The following is a 21,237-nucleotide window of genomic DNA, read 5'->3' on the forward strand; positions in this document are numbered from 1 at the left end:
TTCTGTCCTACTTTAAGTGTACAAAATTTTAATCACCTCTGGACTACTTATAATACCTACTACTATGTCAGTACTATGTAAATGTTATAAAAAACAGTTGTTATAATATTATTTAAGGCATAATGATTTTAAAAAGTCTGTATATGTTCAGTAGAGATGCAATTTTTTCCCCAATATTTTCCATCTGTGGTTGGTTGTATCCACAGATACAGAATTAGTGGACTTTAATGGACCCTTGCCAATTGTGATGGCATTGTAAACTTCTATAATGTAAAAACACTCAAAATTAAGTTTGTAGTTTTCTTTGTAGACAATATCATCCTAGAAGTACATGTGTTTTCACATTGGAGATGAGATGTTGTTAACTTTAATTCCAGTTACAAATAATACCAATCACCGTAGGCTTCTGAGGGCATCCTGTGAATGATAACAAGAAAAGTTGTTTATTTTGGTTTGTACCGGGCAGATGGATTTCAGTCCTAGAACAAAGCCAAGGGCTACTAATTCTGGACTTCTTATTTCCAGAAAATGCTTAAATTACAGATCATCCAGATTCTCATTCATTCAGTAGATAAGAAAAATGAAATGAAAAGTGGAAAATGCTGCAAGATCATATTTTTAAACATTAAGGGACATTTTCCTGTCCTTGTGCAAAAACTTTAGCAGCTGCCTCATTATCTTTCCTTTTGCTGCTTACAAAACTCACATCTTTGGACCAAATAAATATCAGGTTTGTGTTGTCTGTTCTGGCTCCCATCACAGATGTAGGTGCATAGCTGGATTATGGGTCTAAACTTCCACACACACCCTATTACTCACTTGTTCACATTCTCTTCTCAACATTGGCTTAAAATAATATTTGCGAAAAGAAGCCATTGGGCCTCGAATGGAATGACATGATAGCAGAGCCAAATGAAAAGAAGATAAAAAGCAAGTCAGTTATTGTCCAGTTGGGACTGTGGGACAATACATGCTCTGACAAGTCCACAGGAAAGTTTCTTTTTTCTTTTCTTTTTTTTTCTTTTTCTTTTTTTTTTTTTTTTTTTTTTTGAGTGGTGCTCCATTTTTTAAAAATTTTATTTGATCTTTTTTGTTATACATGACAATAGAGTATACTTTGACATATACAAACATGAAGTAAGTCTTATTCTAATTAGGATCCCAGTCTTGTGGATGTAAATGATATGGAGATTCATGGTGGTGTATTCACTTATGTACACAGGAAACACTATCATCTTTGTTTTGCTTTAATTTTCTTCACAAAACATTATTTATCTGTTTATTGTTTGTCCTCTTCATATCTTGCTCCCTCACCTGAAGAATATAAATGCCATAAATCAGGGATATTGTCCATTTTGTTCACTTTTCTGTCCCTAGTACCTAGACCAGATTCTAGCATGCAGGAGGTAGGTGCTTAATAATATTAGCAAAATTAAGGCAAAAATGATAATGGCAAACTCAGAGGTGTGGATTGCAAATCAGAAAAATGTAGAGAGCAGGAAAAACAACAAATAAAAGGAGATCTTGGGAAACATCTGCAATATTCAAGAAATATCTTTACCACATTTTCAAATTGTTTGGGGGGATACTGTTGTAGTAAATCATGCAAGAAAATCCTGGAAAGAATTATTTTAGTACAAAAAGTACATGGGATTCATTCTTGTGGTGAAACTGAGCAGAACATATTATGTGCATATAATGAGATTAGGCACTAAGAGTAGGAAGACGATAATAATTGCCTCAGACTGAATCTAGGCAATACTTCTTATCAGCTGTGAGATACATTTTAGTTGAGGTAAGGCCAGGCTGAGAATGAAAGAAAATCCAAAATGGCTGGAATAATAGAGGCTTCTTTCTTTTTTATGCAATAGCAGTCTGGAGCTAGCAGTTCTGAACTGGAAGTGCAGATTCAAGGTCATCAGGGACCCAGGCTCTTCCTATTTTTTGACTTCACAGTGCTGGTATATGACCTTTATCCTCAAGGTCACCTTCTGGTCCAAGATGACTGCTGGAGTTTGAAGCCATCAAGTCAACCTTGAAAACATGAAAGAAGAAGGAAGTCAGAGGGTGGCAAGTACTTTTCTCACAAAACATCTCTCTCCTTGGAGTCTCAGCTCCCTTTTTTGCATCGTCATACAACACACTTCTATCTACATTGCACTGGCTACTCTCTGGTCTCCTGACCCCACCTAGTTTCATGGGAGGCTGGAAAGGGTCGTCTTTTGGCTGACTGTATTGCTTCTCTGCAGTGGAATTGTGGTTCTATTACACAAAAGGAAAAGGATATTGTGTGGCAACTTACATCATCACCATGTCTTTGGTAAGTTATTCTTTATAAATCTCAGTTTCGTCATCTGTAATATAAAGTTAATAGAGTTATTGAGAGTATGGCATGAAGTAGTGTATATAAAGTCTATGCTCAGTGTCTGACATAGAGTAAATGTTTAATTTATGTTAATTGATGTAGTTGTTATTATTACTGTCCCTGACTTTCTAAGAGTTAAGTTTTCTAGAAGAGACAAATCAAGCATAGGAAATATGTAAATGATAGTGAAATTCAGCAAAGGATTATGTTTTTAAATCAGTAGGGCAAGGTGTATTATAGATATGAGCAGAGCCCAGGAGGGTAGAGAGGATTTAGCTATGTCCTGCAAAGTAAGTAAGTAAAAAAGGGAGAACGATTATGTATGCTGAAATTTCTTCAATAGCACTTTTCCAGGAAAGCTTTTTATGCCTGTAATTTAGCTTGCTGATGATAATTCATTAGCATATTGCCATTTGGAAGAGTCATTATATTTACATTTCAAGTTACCTAGCAGCCACTTTGCAGTGGGGTGGGGAGGAATGGGTTGTTCTTCCACATGGTTCTTTCCCTGATTTTTTTTTCCTGCCCTCTTGAAGGAAGAAAAGAGATAGTGAAGCAGCTTCACCCAAACAGGAAATGTCTTTATGGAAGTCAGTCACAGAATAATCTTTATAATTGAGAACTCATAATTAACAGTTACCATATGCTCTTATCCTGATAAACAGACCCATTTAGTGCTAGACCAGTATTACTCAAAATGTGGTCCATGGACCAGCAACATTGGTATTACCCCATAGGTTGTTAGAAATGTAAGTTTTTAGGCTCTGTCCAAGACCTGCTGCGTGAGAATGTACTTTTTATCAGGATCCCTGTTGGTTTGCATGGTCTTAGTTTGAGAAGCACAGATATTCAGCATTCTCCTGCTCCATTCCAGAAGTTAATAATATACTAGGAGAAAGAAAACATTAACACATTAAAATGAACAGAACAATAAATGCTTACAGGATTTCAAATGATTCCAGCATAACAAAGGACTTCACACTAAACCAATTTGAACATTGTAACTGCATGCCAACCTGAGAGAATTTCATTAAGAGCAGCTATTGGCTTTGTTGTTGTTGCCTAATATCTCTTTCTTTTTCTGAGAATTGAACCATTCCCTTCCAGTAACTTCCAGCAACCACTCCATCTACATTGTCCTCATACTGTCATTATTAAAAAGTCCTTCATATATCAGCACCAAGTCCTACACATGAACACAGGTAGGTTATAGGTACACTTTCTAGGAAAGTTTATCTTCTGGAGAAAATTAATTCATTATGAATAGATGACACGCTTTGTCCTTTTGGATGGTTTCTATTTGCTTTATTAGCCTTGTTTTCAATCCAAGTTTCTCTGAAAGGAAACCATTTAAGCCACTTGTCTATTTTAGATGGTTTTATTTTGCTGTAAAAAGAGCATCTAAAAAACTACATGTATTAGCACCTATAAACTGAAATACATCCTGACACACAGTGTATGATACACACCCTTCCTGTTGATATACGTATAACATGATTCTGGTCATCTGACACACAAACTAAGGGAAGGAGCCAGAGCAAATGGGTATATTAAATATTTAAATAGTCATCATTTCTCAAGTTTTCTTCTGACACTGAAGGATTGTCTTTAGCAACCTCACAGCCTATTCGTAGACCTCTGAATTAAAGTTCAAACCTCCACCAAAGTACTAACTGTTACCCATGAGCAAAGAGCTTGTTTATAGAAAGGATCCTAAGGAAGGAGAGGTCTTTTTGTATGTTGAAAACAGAACTTGATTTAAAAAAATGACTATCAGGAATTGAATTGTGAAGCATAAGTAAAGACTTTATCAGACATGAATATTTTGTCTTTGGTCAAGGGAATGTGAATTTGTCCCAGACAGTAGGACCCAATTATAGCAACGTGGACAGAATAAATGACCTTCTGAAAATCTGTGTATACTTCAGGTGCCAAAGAAGGTGGTGCTCCAAATTAGAAGAGAGAACAGTGACTAGCATATTCCTAATAAAGTTAGATAGCTGGGATATAGGATATGCCATAGCCTTATACAGCTCATGTGTAGTCCACATATAGACACAAGGAACACTTAATGTTATCACGAAAATTTTTGCTTTCTCTCAGTGGACTGAATGTAAATGATTGTTCTAGGGTTGAGAAAACTTTACACTGAATTCTGAATTTGCTGAATATTCCTCTAGAAATTAATAAGGTAATCAGGGAAAGTAAACTTGTTATGACCTTTCATCTGTGATAACTATGGACCATACTTCTTTGTTAAATTATAAGGCATTTTATTGCCCATACTTGGTGATTTTTTTAAATCAACATATGGTAAAACTGACTCTTATTTTGATATATAATTCTATGAGTTTTAACACTTAAGTCGAGTTGTATAACTGCCACCGTGAGAGGATGCAGAACCCTTTCATTACACTTGCATGCTCCCTAAGATTCTTGTACCCTTTTCTGTGGCAAGATCACAGTCTTTGTATTAGAACTGTCCATGCTACCTTCATGCAGATTATGATCCTCTATATATCTGCCTTCCATATCAGCTGCTGTCTGAACTTGTCCATGGATGACTAAGTCATGACTAAGTCACCTGGTCTCCCTGTAAAGCCATATACCTATTTAACTATTCCCTAAATCTTTTTAAATTTGTTTCCCCATTAAATTGCAATCTCAGTAAGGGTAGGAGCTGTATCTGTCTCGCATATGGCTAAATTTGGGGCCATCAATTCTATATAAGAAATAAAGCAAAAAATAACTTCTATTTTAATAAAAACTATTAAAAATTCTTTAAGTATTTATCTGACTGACATTTACCATATGTATCAGTTAGCTATTGCTGGATAACAAACCGTCCAAAAGCTCAATGATTTAAACTAGAGTCAAAAATCTCTTTTGTAGAAGGTAGGTGAATATTTTAGGTCTCTTAGGCCAGACAGTAAGTTACAACTACTCAACAATGTCATTGTAGCAAGAAAGAAGACAATCAAAAAGCAAACAATAGCAATAGCAAACTTATATCGCTATGGTTTGAATGTTTGGGTCTCTCCAACATGGCTGTTGAGGCTTAATCCCTAGTGCAATAGTATTAAGAGGTGGAGATTTTAGAAAGTGATTACACTGTGCAGACTTCACATTCATGGATGGGATTAATGTCCTTACAAAAGGATTTAAGGGAGCATATTCACCCCACCACTCTTCTGTCACTTTCATAATGTGAGAATACTGCATCTGCCTCTTCGCCGCGTGAGCAGTAACCAGGTGCTATCTTTGAAGAAGAGGCCAGTTTTCACCAGACATCGAATCTGCCAGGAACTTGATCTTGGACTTCTTAGCTCCAGATCTGTGAGAGGGAAATGTCAGTTTAGGTCACTCAGTCTGTGGTATCTTGTTTTAATAGGAGAAACAGACTGGGACAGCTCTGTTCCTTTACAACTTTGCTCATGCTGGAAGCAGTGGTGTACTCCCGCAATCCCAGCCAATTGAAAGACTGAGGCAGGAGAAATGCAAGTTCAAGACCAGCTTCGGCAACTTAGTAAGACCCGGTCTCAAAATAAAAAAATAAAGGGCTGGGGAGATAGCTCAGTTGGTAAAGTGCTTGCCTTCCAAGCACAAGGCCCTGGGTTTGATCCCCAGCACCGCTAAATAAATAAATAAATAAAATAAAATAAAAAGGACTGGGGATGTGGTTGAGTGATTAAGCACCCTGGGTTTGTTCCCTGGGAGCAAAAAACAAAATCTTTGCTCACAAAAACAAGCAGCAGGCCAAATTTGGCCCTCAGGCCATGGCTTACTAATACTTGTCTTAAAGCAACCACCATTTATTACTGCTGATAAATCTATTGATTTGTTGATCTTGGGCCACTCTTGTGTTTGTGGTCATTGTTTGGGTTGGCATAAGGCTGGAATTTTCAAGGATGGCTTCACTCATCTTTCTGGGAAATGGGGTAGCTATTGGTTAGAAATAAGGTAGCTAAGCTAAGCAGACAGCAGACATTTGTTCAAATGGGAGAGGTGAGAGAGAAGAGAGAAAAGAGAGAGAAGAGAGGGGAAGAGAGAGGGAATGTTTAAGATCTTTTGAGCTTTTGTCTCAGAACTGGCGGTTGGTCACCTTTGCTGCCTTATGTTGCTAAGATAAACCACAAAATCCCCACCTCTTGCTGGGAGGAGCTTCAAGCTCATTATAAAGGAGGTGGTGAAAGCTGAGGACGTAGTTCAGTGGTAGAATGCTTGCCTGGCATGTGTGGAGCCCTGGGTTCAATCCTTAGCGCTGATGAAGAATGGGCTAGGTTAACTATTGGGACCATATCAGCTTAGGATGCCATCCACAAAGAGTGGCAGCCCTGCCTCATGAACAGCGAGACCACTCCTTTGGGTTGCTCAGTGAAGCACTCACCAAGGTCCATGGTCCTTGCCCCTCGGACCATGCCCCTTTGCTCACATCAGTGGTTTCATTGCCATCAATCTTGATGCTGTAGTCAATACAAAAACTCAAAGTGTCACAAGAATAGGGGTAAAACCTGTTTTGAGTGTGCAATAATTCATGAAATTAATAATAATAATTATTAATTAATAATTATTAATAATAATTCAATAATTCATGAAATTCCAAAAGCCCTTCTGAAGATTACTAAAGAACTGAGATTACTAAAGATTACTGAGAACTCAGTACACACCCACTAGAATATACAATTAAAATAACTGACCACGATGTAGGCAAAGATACAGAACCACCAAAACGCCAATCACTGTTAGTTGGAGGGTAAAACAGTGCATTTTGGAAATAACTACTGTGGTGGTGACCCTGGGCTGGTGGGGCAGGGCTAAAGAGGTGACTTGCCGGGGTCATGGCCTTGGGGATTGTATATCGTTCCCTGGCTCCTCCCTGCTCTCTCTCTGCTCCCTGGCCACCATGAGGGAAGCAGTTTTTCTCTTCTGCCACCCTTCTGCCATGATGTTCTGCTTCATCTTGGACCCAAAGTCAATGGAGTCAACTGGCCATGGGCTGCACCTCTGAAACCTTGTACCTGAAATAAATTTTTCCTCCTCTAAATTGATTTCATCAAGTATTTTGGTCATAGTGATAAAAGGCTGATTAACACAGTACTGATGCATACACTTATATGAAGTTCTAGACCAGGCTGAGGTAATTCATGATGAAAGAAAGCAGAGTATTGATTGCATTATGAGGCTCAGCAAGAGGGAACTTTCTAAATGGTTGGAAATGTTCTGTATCTGGATTAATTGTGGGATACTTGGGCGCATACCTTTTTCAAACTCCATTGTAAAATCTGTGCATTTCATTGTGTGTGACTTTGCCCCAGTTAAAATCAATAAAGTCAGTAGATACTAGATATGACAATGGTTGCTTATCCATCTGGATTGGACACCTGGAATGACTCTGTAGACACATGCGGGGATGGCTGGTTTCCTGGGTAGAGCAAGGAGACCACCACTGCCTTTCCTGTGGGGATCAGGCAGAGAACATGCAGGACTTTCAAAGATACAAGTCCCAGGAGAGTTCATCAAGAGAACCTGGGTTGCATGTGATAGTGCCCTTTTCACTAAATGGATGTCATACATCAGAGCAAGCAAAAAACAGGAGGGAGGCAGAATTTTCTCCCATTACTTGCAAATGACTGCAATTCCTCTTAGTGGCGGAGGCAAGATCAGTTAAGGAGAGAGAATGGTTTATTTCTAACTTGTGTTTCCACCTAGTTTGGCTGTAAGAAATTTAGGAAACCAAACAAAACAAAAAACACAAAAAGCCGCACAGCTATGTACATCACGCTATTAAACAGACAGAGCTTGTATTTCCACGTAGGCCAACACTCCTTTTATGTGCTTTAGGAAAGCTTCTTCTTCTGCTTTTCTTTAAACCATTGAAACGCCTTGGAGTTTTCTGCTCAGTTAAAGGAATTGAGGCCACTAATGATCTGATCACACTTTCCTGCATAAACCTATGAATATACCGCAATGAGTTTCACCATAATGCACTAACTTAAAAATATATATAAAAAATAGAGGAAAGATTGGTAAAGTAGAGAAAAGGAACAGGGGAAGGGAGGAGTGGATGGAAAGTGGAACTGGAGCCAATTTTATTCCATACTTATGTAATTATGTCAAAATGAACCCCATTATTACATGCAACTAAAATGAACTAATAAAATAATTGAGGTCACCAAGCAAGAATCCTTTGCCCCCATCTAGCCTTCCTCCTTCCTCTCCTGAGACAGAAAGCACTGCTCCTCCCATTCCAACCTAAGTCTTTCTCCTTTGATTTTGTTCTCCTCCTTTTTAGCTGCATGGTTACTTCCTGTACTGAATTCTTTTCTCTCCTATAACTTCCACCAACCTGTCTGTGCTGGGTTGTTCCTTTCTCTAGTCTACAAATAGATCTCATTCTTTCCTGTCCTAAGAAAATCCCTCCCCTAGCATTGCATCTGCCTCCCTAAGATTCAAGCCTTCTCTTCCCTGCCACTGGGAAGCATCTCCAGAGTGTTGAGTCCTCCTAGCCTCCCCTTCCTCATGGTTCATCCACCCACTGGTCCCCTTCTACTGCTTCCTCCAGAGCATTGGAACTGCTCTTGTGTGTGCACACAGACCTTCCAAGCTCCAGAGCCCACAGTTTTTGCATATTAGCTGCTTCTAACAAGACATCAGCACAGCTTCAAGTTAGAAATCTAGCTTACAATCCTCACTCAAACACTTTGTAGTAAACGGTGCAACCTTGGGCTTATAAAGGAACCCTTCTCGCCCTCCATTTCCTCTTCTACAAAATAGCATAATAGTAAGTAGCTCTGAGTTGGTATGGTGAGGATGAGAAGTAATTTATGAAGTGAGTGCTTCATATTTCTATTAACATTTTCATTATTATAGCTCTCTTGACTTGATGTCGAAGGCAGAAATGACATGTGACACTCTAGTTATTTCTTCATGTCTGAAATTGCTGAAAGTCTCCCAAGATATCATGCCCTACTGTTTCTCCTCAAATGCTCTGAGCATTATTTGTGTTTATCTAGCTGAATTTTCTTTGCTGCCCGGGTGATTAAATACTGGTGTTTTATGGGATCTCTTCTGCTCTCCTTCAGTGTCACCTACTCTTCTGGTTTAAGTATTCACTTACAAGCTACATCCAAAGGTTCCCAGCCCTTCCCATTCCTGGAGATTCAGACATACAAGTAAAAATTTCCTGGTATATAGCCACATGGTTGTCCAGTGAGCATCTTTTTCAGAATGTCTCAACTGACATCAATACCTAAACCATTCCCAGTCTTTGCCCCACCACCGACATCCATGCTTTGAGAATACAAAAGGGTCGAACTGTCAAGGGAGATTCATACAGTTACAGTTCTTACTCAATACCCAATAATACTCTTTCACAAGAAACTGAAAATCAGAAGGTACAAGTTAAATGTTCATTTCTTAGTGGAAATGAAGAAAGTTAGGCATAGATCCCTAAAAGACTACTTTTCTCCCTGATTTTAAATTAAATTTTGGTTTTCTATTTCCCAGACAAGTTTTTTTATCTTCTAGAGATTACATAGGGAGAAACTATTCACATAAAAAGACCTATTCCCATGTTAGAAAAGTACATTTTATACTCTGTTAATTATATTTGATGGTATGACCCTTCATTTTTCAGATAGTTATGACCTGTAAATTTACAAATTCCAGTTTCGTGTATAAGTCATTAAGAGAGACCAGACAAATCCCATGAAAAAATATGTAGGTGAGGGCTCTTTTGAATCGTTCCATGAATAAATGCCATTAGTATGTTTACCATGGGGTCTTGTCTTTGGATCATTATTATGTTCACATGGAGAACTGACTGAATTCATTACTTCTTTTTTTTAATTGGTTCTTCTAAGTTACACATGATAGAATTTTGATAAGATTATGCAAGCATGGGATATATCTTATTCTAATTAGGACCCCATTCTTGTGGGTTTGCACTGTTGGGATTCATTTAGGTGTTTCCATATGTGTACATAGGAAAATTATATTAGCTTTATTCTACTGTCTGTCCTATTCATATGTCCCCACTTCCCTTCATTCCCCTGAGTCTAATCTACTGAATTTCTCTTCTTCCCCTTCCCCCATTAATTGTTTTGGATTCCACATATCAGAATATTTGCCCTTTAGTTTTTTTGAGAATTGCTTATTTCACTTAGCATGATAGTCTCCAGATTCATCCATTTACTGACAAATGCCATAAAGTCATTCTTCTTAATGGCTGAGTAATATTCTGTTGTGTATATATACTACAAATTCTTCATTATCCTTTGAAGGACATACTAGGTTGGTTCTATAGCTTAGTTTGTGTGAATTGTGTGGCAATAAACACTGCTGCAGCTGTGTCACTACAGTATGCTGATTTCAAATCCTTTATATGCCAAGGAGTGGGATAACTGGGTTAAATGGTGGTTCCATTCCTAGTTTTTTGAGAAATCTCCATACTGCTTTCCAGAGGATTTTCATCAATTTGCCATCTCACCAACATGAATTCATTACTTCTGGGTATCTCTGGTAAGAATATAGGTTACAGGCCTGATGATAATATTCTTCTGTCAATTAGTCAACTTTGAAATCCTGTTTTTCATTTGTAATTTTTGTCAGACATCTAACTCAGAATTTCTAGGGCTATCCTAATCTTCATCTCCACCTTCTGCATCCATCCATATTCAATATCACTAGGAACCTATGTTTTGAATCAATCTTTATTTTTGTTTGTTTACAATTGCCCAAAAGAAAGAAATTTAGCTCTTCTACAATTTGATATTTAGCTAGACAGTGGTATATGTATAAACTTATAAACATACAAATGCTGAAAGTGCTACCCACTATTTTTTAAACTGATAGAATTTCCATTAGAAAACAGGGTGAGCCAGGCATGCACCCCTGTAATCCCAGCAGCTCTGGAGGCTGAGGCAGAAGGATTGTGAGTTGAAAACCAGCCACAGCAAAAGTGAGGTACTAAGCAACTCAGTGAGACCCTGTCTCTAAATGAAATACAAAAGAGGGCTGGAGATGTGATTCAGTGGTTGAGTGCCTCTGAGTTCAATCCCTGGTACCACCCAAAAATTTTTTGAAAAAAACAAAATAAAAACAAAAACAGGATGATACCTCCCCTAAACTCTGTTCTTTTTTTTTTATTTGTTCTAATGAGTTATACATGACACTAGAATGCATTTTGACACATCATACATAAATGGAGTATAACTTCTCATTCTTCTGGTTTACATAATGCGAAATTTCATCAGTCATGTAATCAGATATTTACATAGAGTAATAATGTTCGATTCATTCTGCTATCCTTCCTATCCCCCCTCCCTTCTGTCTACTCTGAAGTATCTCTGTTCTTCCCTAGCACCCTCTGCTTATTGTGAATTAATATCTACATATCAGAGAAAACATTTGGCCTTTGGTTCTTTGGGATCGTCTTATTTCACTTATTACCCAGCTCCATCCATTTACTTGAAAATGCCATAATTTCATTCTTCTTTTAGGCTAAATAATATTCCATTGTATATATATACTGTATATACCACATTTTCTTTACCCATTCATCTATTGAAGGGTACCTAGGTTGGTTTCATTGTTTAGCTATTGCGAGTTTACCTGCTATCAACATTGATGTGGCTGCACCATGATAGTATACTGATTTTAAATTTTTGTGTATTAACTGGGGAGTGGGGTAACTGGGTCAAATGGTGGTTCCATTCCAAGTGTTCTGAGGAATCTCCATACTGCTTGCCATAATGGTTGCACCAGTTTGCAGTCCCACCAACAGTGTAAGAGTGTACCTTTTTTCCCCACATCCTTGCCAACGTTTATTGTTGTTTGTATTCTTGATAATTGCTATTCTGACTGGAGTGAGATGAAATCTTAGTGTAGTTTTTATTTGCATTTCTCTAATTGTTAGAAATGTTGAATGAACATTTTTTCATATATTAGTGGATTAATTATATTTCTTCTGTGGCATGTCTGTTTAGTTCCTAGTCCATTTATTGATTGGGTTCTTTGGGGGATATTTGGCGTTAAGTTTTTTGAGTTCTTTATATATCCTGTAGATCAATGTTCTATCTGAGGTGCTTGTGGTAAAGATTTTCTCCCATTCTGCAGGCTCTCTCTTGATGTTGTTGATTGTTGCCTTTACTGAGAAGAAACTTTTTAGTTTGATCCCATCCCCATTTATTGATCCTTGATTTTATTTCTTGTGATTTAGGAGTCTTGTTAAGGAAATCAGTTCCTAAGCTGAGGTGAGATTTGGGCCTCCTTTTTCTTCTATTAGGCACAGGGTCTCTGGTTTAATTCCTAGGTCCTTGATCTGCTGAGTTGAATTTTGTGCAGGGTGATAGTTGTCTACTATCATTTTTTTACATATGGATTTCCAGTTTTTTCAGCACCATTTGCTGAAGAGGCTATCTTTTCTCCAATGTATATTTTTGGTACCTTTTTCTAGTACGAGATAACTGTATTTATGTGGGTTTGTCTCTGCGTCTTATATTCTGTGCCATTGATCTACATGTCTGTTTTGGTGCCAATACCATGCCATTTTTGTTACTATGGCTCTGTAGTATAGTTTAAGGTCTGATATTGTGATGCTCCCTGCTTCACTCTTCCTGCTAAAGATTGCTTTGTCTATTCTGGGTCTCTTATTTTTCCAAATGAATTTCATGATTGCTTTTTCTAGTTCTATGAAGAATGTTATTGGAATTTTAGTAGAAATTGCATTAAATCTATATAACACTTTTGGTAGTATGGCCATTTTGACAATGTTAATTCTGCCTATCCAAGAGCATGGGAAAGCTTTCCATCTTCAAAGGTCTTCAATTTCTTCTTCAGGTTTCTTTCTATAGTTTTCTTTGTAGAGTAGAGATCTTTCATCTCTTTTGTTAGGTTGATTTCCAAGTATTTTAATTTTTTTGAGGCTGTTGTGAATGGGGTACTTTTCCTAATTTCTCTTTCAGTGGATTCATCACTGACATATAGGAATGTGCTTGATCTATTGGTGCTGATTTTATATCCTATTTTGCTGAATTTATATATTAGTTCTAGAAGTTTCCTTGTGGGATGGTTTGTATTTTCTAAATATAGAATCATGGTCATCTGCAAATAGTGAAAGTTTGAGTTCTCCTTTTCCTTTTTATATCCCATTAATTTCTTTCTTCTAATTTTTCTGGCTAGAATTTCTAAGATGATGTTGAATAAAAGTGGTGAAAGAGGGCATCCTTGTCTTGTCCCAGCTCTTATAGGGGATGCTTTCATTTTTTCTGCATTTAGAATGCTGTTGACCTTGTTTTTACAATGTTGAGGTATGTTCCTACTAACCCTATTTTTTCTAGTATGTTGAATGTGAAACAGTGTTGTATTTTGTCAAATGCTTTTTCTGCATTTATAGAGATGATTATATAATTCTTGTCTTTAAGTCTAATGATGTGGTGAATTATGTTTATTGATTTCTGTATGTTGAATCAACTTGCATCCCTGGGATGAACCCCACTTGATCATGGTGCACTATCTTTTTAATATGCTTTTGTATGTGATTTGTCAGAATTTTACTGAGAATTTTTGCATCCATTGGGATATTAGTCTGAAATTTTCTTTTGTTGATGTGTCCTTTTCTGGTTTTGGTAAATGAGTTTAGAAGGGTTCCTTCCTTTTCTTTTTAATGGGATAATTCGAGGAGTATTGGTATTAATTCTTCTTTGAAGGTCTTGTAGAACTCAGCTAAGAATTTGTCTGGTCCTGGGCTTTTCTTGATTGATAGGTTTTTGATGCTGTCTTCTATTTCATTGCTTGAAATTAATCTGTTCAAATTGTTTATGTCCTCCTGATTCAGTTTGGGTAGATCATATTTCTCTAGAAATTTGTTGATGTCTTTGAGATTTTCTGTTTTATTGGAGTATAAATTTTCAAAATAGTTTCTGATTATTTTCAATATTTCAGTAGTGTCTATTGTGATACTTCCATTTTTATCATGAATTTTAGTAATTTGAATTTTTTTCTCTCTTTCTCTTTATTAGCATGGCTAAGGGTTTATCTATTTTATTTATTTTTTCAAAGAACCAACTTTTTTCAATTCTTTTAACTGTTTCTTTGGTTTCAATTTCATTGATTTCAGCTCTGTCGATCAATCTTTTTTGAGGATGTCACTGGGGATTGAGCCCTGGGCCTTGTGCTTGCTAAACCAACATTCCACCACTGAGCCACACCCCTAAACCTTATACCATTCTTGAATCCATTCTTTTTCTTCACCTTATATTTCAAGCCTTCAACTCCTCAATAGTGTGATGACCGTTTGACTTGTCTGTTATGAGGCATGTTCATTGTCATGAAGTTGGGGACAGGCTAATCTATGCTTGGTGTGACTGATCTCAGTGGAGCTTGTCAGTGTGTCTCTGTACATCCTGGGGGTGCTTCTCCCAGATGGCGTAACTGAGGTTGCTTAGCTGAGACAGCTTTACTTCACAAGTCTCTCAATCCCTCCCGTGACCAACAGGTGAAACTGAGCAAGCCCTGTGGTGATGGTGAAAGCACAGAAATCCCACTCACTCTGCTTGACAAGTTCACTAACTTACAATTGAGTTACTAAGTTAGTGGTTGAGGCCAGAGTTAAGGAATGGGGGAGATAAATTCTCCCAGGACAATAATCAAAAGGGCGCTCATGCTTGTGCATGTGGTGTGTGCATATATATATATATATATATATATATATATATATATCATATTTCTCTAGAAATATTTATATACATGGAGAGAAAGAGAGAAAATGAAAAATTGGAACCAATAATGTAATCTATCACAACTGATAATTTCCAAAGGATTAAATTAAAGCATGATGCTTATGTAGCCACTGCACATGAAAACTTTGGCTACCATGTTTACCTCCCAGATAGTTGACTCCTCCTTCCTCTGAGTGCCCTTCTCTCTCTCTCTCTCTCTCTCTCTCTCTCAATATTGTTATGGGGCACAACTTAAGAACAGACTGATCACCACTGAGAAGTCCAAATAAGAGAGTCTTTATTAAGCCAGCCAGCTGACTATCTCACACAATGCCCCAAAAAATGGCTATTGGGAGAACAGCCCTGACCACAGGGTTGTAGGGGTTCTTACACCAAAAAATCACATCAATCATAAGTGTCTGTTGCTATGATTCGAAATTACAAACTAACATCATGAGATCATCGACAGAGGAGGAAGTGGGTCAAAATGACCCTTACCTAGGTACAAACTAAAGAATGGTTACTAACATCCACACAATCACTGTTTACATGGTACATTGATTAAGAGCAACAGGAATCAAAAGAGAGCAATTCTTTACAACATAGGAGTTGCCATTGCATATTATTAAACATGTCACACCAAGTAACTGATGATGGGCACAGAGGCGGGTTCCCATGGGAGAAGCTTATTTCCTACATAACATGGAGTCTCAGAGCAAAATTGAGTCTGTTTAGTCATTTCCTTTAGAGTCTGGCCTAGAACATTCTCATGGAGTCAGATCTGTCAGCCCATCACAGTATATGTTACTGTTGTAGTGCATTTGTCCCTCATTCTTCTCAACAGCACTAGGATCTCCTTGAGAGTCTCCATTTTTTCTCACTCATCTTCAAAACCCTATACCCTAGTGCAGGGTCTTACACTGAAGTTGCTTGATGAATCTGTGTTGAGTTAAATTGACTTGAATAGTTTCTATAGTCTGAATACATTTTTTTTTTATTGTAAACAAATGGGATACATGTTGTTTTCTCTGTTTGTACATGGCGTAAAGGCATACCATTTGTGCAATCATAAATTTACTTAGAGCAATGTTGTTTGATTCATTCTGTTATTTTTTCCCTTCCCCCCACCCCTCCCACCCCTCTTTACCCTCTATACAGTAGTTCCTTCCTCCATACTTGCCCCCCTCCCTAACCCTAACTCTAACCCTTCCCTCCCCCCCATTATGTGTCAACCTCCACTTATTAGCGATATCATTCGTCCTTTGGCTTTTTGAGATTGGCTTATCTCACTTAGCATGATATTCTCCAATTTCATCCATTTGCCTGCAAATGTCATAATTTTATCATTCTTTATGGCTGAGTAATATTCCATAGTATATATATACCACAGATTCTTTATCCACTCATCAATTGAAGGGCATCTAGGTTGGTTCCACAGTCTGGCTATTGTGAATTGAGCAGCTATGAACATTGATGTGGCTGTATTTCTGTAGTATGCAGATTTTAAGTCCTTTGGGTATAGGCCAAGGAGTGGGATAGCTGGGTCAAATGGTGGTTCCATTCCAAGTTTTCTAAGGAATCTCCACACTGCTTTCCATAGTGGCTGCACTAATTTGCAGCCCCACCAGCAGTGTATGAGTGTACCTTTCTCCCCACATCCTCGCCAACACCTGTTGTTGCTCGTATTCTTGATAATCGCCATTCTAATTGGGGTGAGATGGAATCTTAGGGTGGTTTTGATTTGCATTTCTCTTATTACTAGAGATGTTGAACATTTTTCCATATGTTTGTTGATTGCTTGTAGATCTTCTTCTGTGAAGTGTCTATTCATTCCCTTAGCCCATTTGTTGACTGGACTGTTTGAATTCTTGGAGTAGAGTTTTTTGAGTTCTTTATAGATTCTGGAGATTAGTGCTCTATCTGAAGTATGATTGGCAAAGATATTCTCCCACTCTGTAGGCTCTTTCTTCGCATTGCTGATAGTTTCCTTTGCTGAGAGAAAGCTTTTTAGTTTGAATCTATCCCAGTGGTTGATTCTAGCTTTTATTTCTTGTGCTATGGGAGTCCTGTTAAGGAAGTCTGGTCCTAGACCAACAAGGTGAAGATTTGGACCTACTTTTTCTTCTATAATCTGCAGGGTCTCTGGTCTGATTCCGAGGTCCTTAATCCATTTTGAGTTTAGTTTCGTGCATGGTGAGAGATATGGGTTTAGTTTTATTCTGTTGCATATGGATTTCCAATTCTCCCAGCACCATTTGTTGAAGAGGCTATCTTTTCTCCATTGCATATTTTTGGCCCCTTTGTCTAGTATGAGAAAATTGTATTTATTTGGGTTTGTGTCCGTGTCCTCTATTCTGTACCATTGATCTACCTTTCTATTTTGGTACCAATACCATGCCGTTTTTGTTACTATTGCTTTGTAGTAGAGTTGAAGATCTGGTATTGCAATACCCTCTGTTTCACTCTTCCTGCTAAGGATTGCTTTAGCTATTCTGGGTTTCTTATTCTTCCAGATGAATTTCATAATTGCCTGCTCTATTTCTGTAAGGTACATCATTGGGATTTTAATTGGAATTGCATTGAATTTGTATAGCACTTTAGGTAGTATGGCCATTTTGACAATATTAATTCTTCCTATCCAAGAACATGGAAGATCTTTCCATCTTCTAAGGTGTTCTTTAATTTCTTTCTTTAGTGTTGTATAGTTCTCCTTGTAGAGGTCTTTCACCTCTTTTGTGAGATTGATTCCCAAGTATTTTATTTTTTTCGAGGCTATTGTGAATGGGGTAGTTTTCCTAATTTCTCTTTCTGAAGATTCATCACTTATGTATAAAAATGCGTTGGATTTATGGGCATTGATCTTGTAACCTGCTACTTTACTGAAATCACTTATGAGTTCTAAGAGTTTTCTGGTGGAATTTCCAGGTTCCTCTAAATATATAATCATGTCATCAGCGAACAGGGATAGTTTGAGTTCTTCTTTTCCAATTCGTATCCCTTTAATTTCTTTGGTTTGTCTAATTGCTGTGGCCAGAGTCTCAAGAACGATGTTGAATAGAAGTGGTGAAAGAGGGCATCCCTGCCTTGTTCCAGTTTTTAGGGGGAATGCTTTCAGTTTTTCACCATTTAGAATGATATTAGCCATGGGCTTAGCATAAATGGCCTTTACAATATTAAGGAATGTTCCCACTATCCCTATTTTTTCTAGTGTTTTGAGCATGAAGGGGTGCTATATTTTATCAAATGCTTTTTCTGCATCAATTGAAATAATCATGTGATTCTTGACTTTAAGTCTATTAATATGGTGAATTACGTTTATTGATTTCCTGATGTTGACCCAACCTTGCATCCCTGGGATGAAACCCACTTGATCATGGTGCACTATCTTTTTAATATGTTTTTGTATGCGATTTGCTAAAATTTTGTTGAGAATTTTTGCGTCGATGTTCATTAAGGATATTGGTCTGAAATTTTCTTTCCTTGATGAGTCTCTGTCTGGTTTAGGTATCAGTGTGATATTGGCTTCATAGAATGAGTTTGGGAGGGTTCCCTCCTCTTCTATTTTATGGAATACTTTGAGAAGTATTGGAATGAGCTCTTCCTTAAAGGTTTTGTAGAACTCGGCTGAGAACCCATCTGGTCCCGGACTTTTCTTTGTTGGTAGGCTTTTGATGACTTCTTCTATTTCAGTACTTGAAATTGGTCTATTTAAATTGTTTATGTCCTCCTCATTCAGTTTAGGCAATTCATATGTCTCTAGAAACCTGTTGATGTCTTCGAAATTTTCTATTTTGTTGGAGTATAGATTTTCAAAATAGCTTCTAATTATGTTTTGTATTTCCATCCTGTCTGTTGTGATATTTCCTTGTTCATTCCGAATTTTAGTGATTTGGGTTTTCTCTCGTCTTCTCTTTGTTAGTGTGGCTAAAGGTTTATCAATTTTGTTTATTTTTTCGAAGAACCAACTATTTATTTTGTCAATTTTTTGTATTGTTTCTTTTGTTTCAATTTCATTGATTTCAGCTCTGAGTTTAACTATTTCCTGTCTTCTACTACTTTTGGTGCTGTTCTGTTCTTCTTTTTCTAAGGCTTTGAGCTGTAGTGTTAGGTTGTTTATTTGTTGAGTTTTACTTCTTTTATTAAATGCGCTCCATGAAATAAATTTCCCTCTAAGTACTGCTTTCATAGTGTCCCAGAGATTTTGATATGATGTTTCTTTGTTCTCATTTACCTCTAAGAATTTTTTAATTTCCTTTCTAATATCTTCTGTTATCCATTCATCATATAATAGCATATTGTTTAATCTCCAGATGTTGGAATAGTTTCTGTGTTTTACTCTTTCATTTATTTCTAACTTCAATCCATTATGATCTGATAGAATACATGCTAGTGTCTCTATCTTCTTGTATCTGCTAACATTAGCTTTGTGGCATAATATATGGTCTATTTTAGAGAAGGATCCATGTGCTGCTGAGAAGAAAGTGTATTCACTCTTGGTTGGATGGAATATTCTATAAATGTCCGTTAAGTCTAAATTATTGATTGTGTTGTTGAGATCTATGGTTTCTTTGCTCAATTTTTGTCTGGAAGATCTGTCCAGTGGTGAGAGCGGCGTGTTAAAATCACCTAGTATTATTGTGTTGTGGTCTATTTGGTTTCTGAAATTGAGAAGGATTTGTTTGACATACATAGATGAGCCACTGTTTGGGGCATAGATGTTTATGATTGTTATATCTTGCTGATTTATGCTTCCCTTAAGCAGTATGAAATGACCTTCTTTATCCCTTCTGACTAACTTTGGCTTGAAGTCCACATTATCGGAAATGAGGATGGATACTCCAGCTTTTTTGCTGAGTCCATGTGCATGGTATGTTTTTCCCCATCCTTTCACCTTTAATCTATGGGTATCTTTTTCTATGAGGTGAGTCTCTTGCAGGCAACATATTGTTGGATCTTTCTTTTTAATCCAGTCTGCCAGTCTATGTCTTTTGATTGATGAATTCAGGCCATTAACATTCAGGGTTATTATAGAGAAATGATTTGGCTTCCCGGTCATTTGGTTCATTTTTAAAATTTTGTTTATTTATTTGTTTGACACAACTTGTTTCCTCCTTTATTTGACAATTCCTTTAGGATAATTCCTCCCTTTGCTGATTTGCTTCTTTGTTTTTCATCTCTTCCTCATGGAATATTTTGTTGAGAATGTTCTGTAATGCTGGCTTTCTTTTTGTAAATTCTTTTAGCTTTTGTTTATCATGGAAGGATTTTATTTCATCGTCAAATTTGAAGGTAAGTTTTGCTGGGTATAAGATTCTTGGTTGGCATCCATTTTCTTTCAGGGCTTGAAAAATGTTGTTCCAGGACCTTCTAGCTTTTAGGGTCTGGATTGAAAAATCTGCTGATATGCATATTGGTTTCCCCCTGAATGTAATTTGGTTCTTTTCTCTCACAGCCTTTAAAATTCTGTCTTTATTTTGTATGTTAGGTGTTTTCATTATAATGTGCCTTGGTGTGGGTCTGTTGTAATTTTGTGTATTTGGAGTCCTGTAAGCCTCTTGAACTTGATTTTCCATTTCATTCTTCAGATTTGGGAAATTTTCTGATATTATTTCATTGAATAGGTTGTTCATTCCTTTGGCTTGTTTCTCTAGGCCTTCCTCAATCCCAATAATTCTTAAATTTGGCCTTTTCATGATATCCCATAGTTCTTGTAGATTCTGTTCATGATTTCTTACCATCTTCTCTGTTTGTTCAGCTTTGTTTTCAAGGTTAAATATTTTGTCTTCAATGTCTGAGGTTCTGTCTTCCAGGTGTTCTATCCTATTGGATATGCTTTCTATGGAGTTCTTAATTTGGTTTATTGTTTCCTTCATGTCAAGGATTTCTGTTTGTTTTTTTTTCAATATCTCTAACTCTTTATTGAAATGATCTTTTGCTTCCTGTATTTGCTCTTTTAACTGTCGATTGGTGCGATCAATCAATGCTTGCATTTGCTCTTTCATCTCATCATTCAATGCTTGCATTTGCTCTTTCATCTCCTCGTTTGCTTCTCTGATCATTTTAATTATGTACATTCTGAACTCCTTTTCTGTCATTTCTTCTGCCATGCTGTCATTGGGTTTTATTGATGTAACATCTAGATTTGTTTGCAGC

General features: G+C 37.1%; 1 protein-coding gene across 1 annotated transcript in view; it reads left to right on the forward strand.

Annotated features, from left to right (window-relative positions):
- PAK5 (p21 (RAC1) activated kinase 5) overlaps positions 1-21,237 on the forward strand; it is a 386,653-nt gene that overhangs the window by 28,249 nt on the left and 337,167 nt on the right. The window contains exon 3 of the mRNA XM_079126870.1: positions 1,875-2,320. The gene's annotated coding sequence lies outside the window, so the exon portion shown is untranslated. The remainder of the gene's footprint in view (positions 1-1,874; positions 2,321-21,237) is intronic.

Source organism: Sciurus vulgaris, assembly GCF_902686455.1.
Source record: "Sciurus vulgaris genome assembly, chromosome: 2".
NCBI lineage: Eukaryota > Metazoa > Chordata > Mammalia > Rodentia > Sciuridae > Sciurus > Sciurus vulgaris.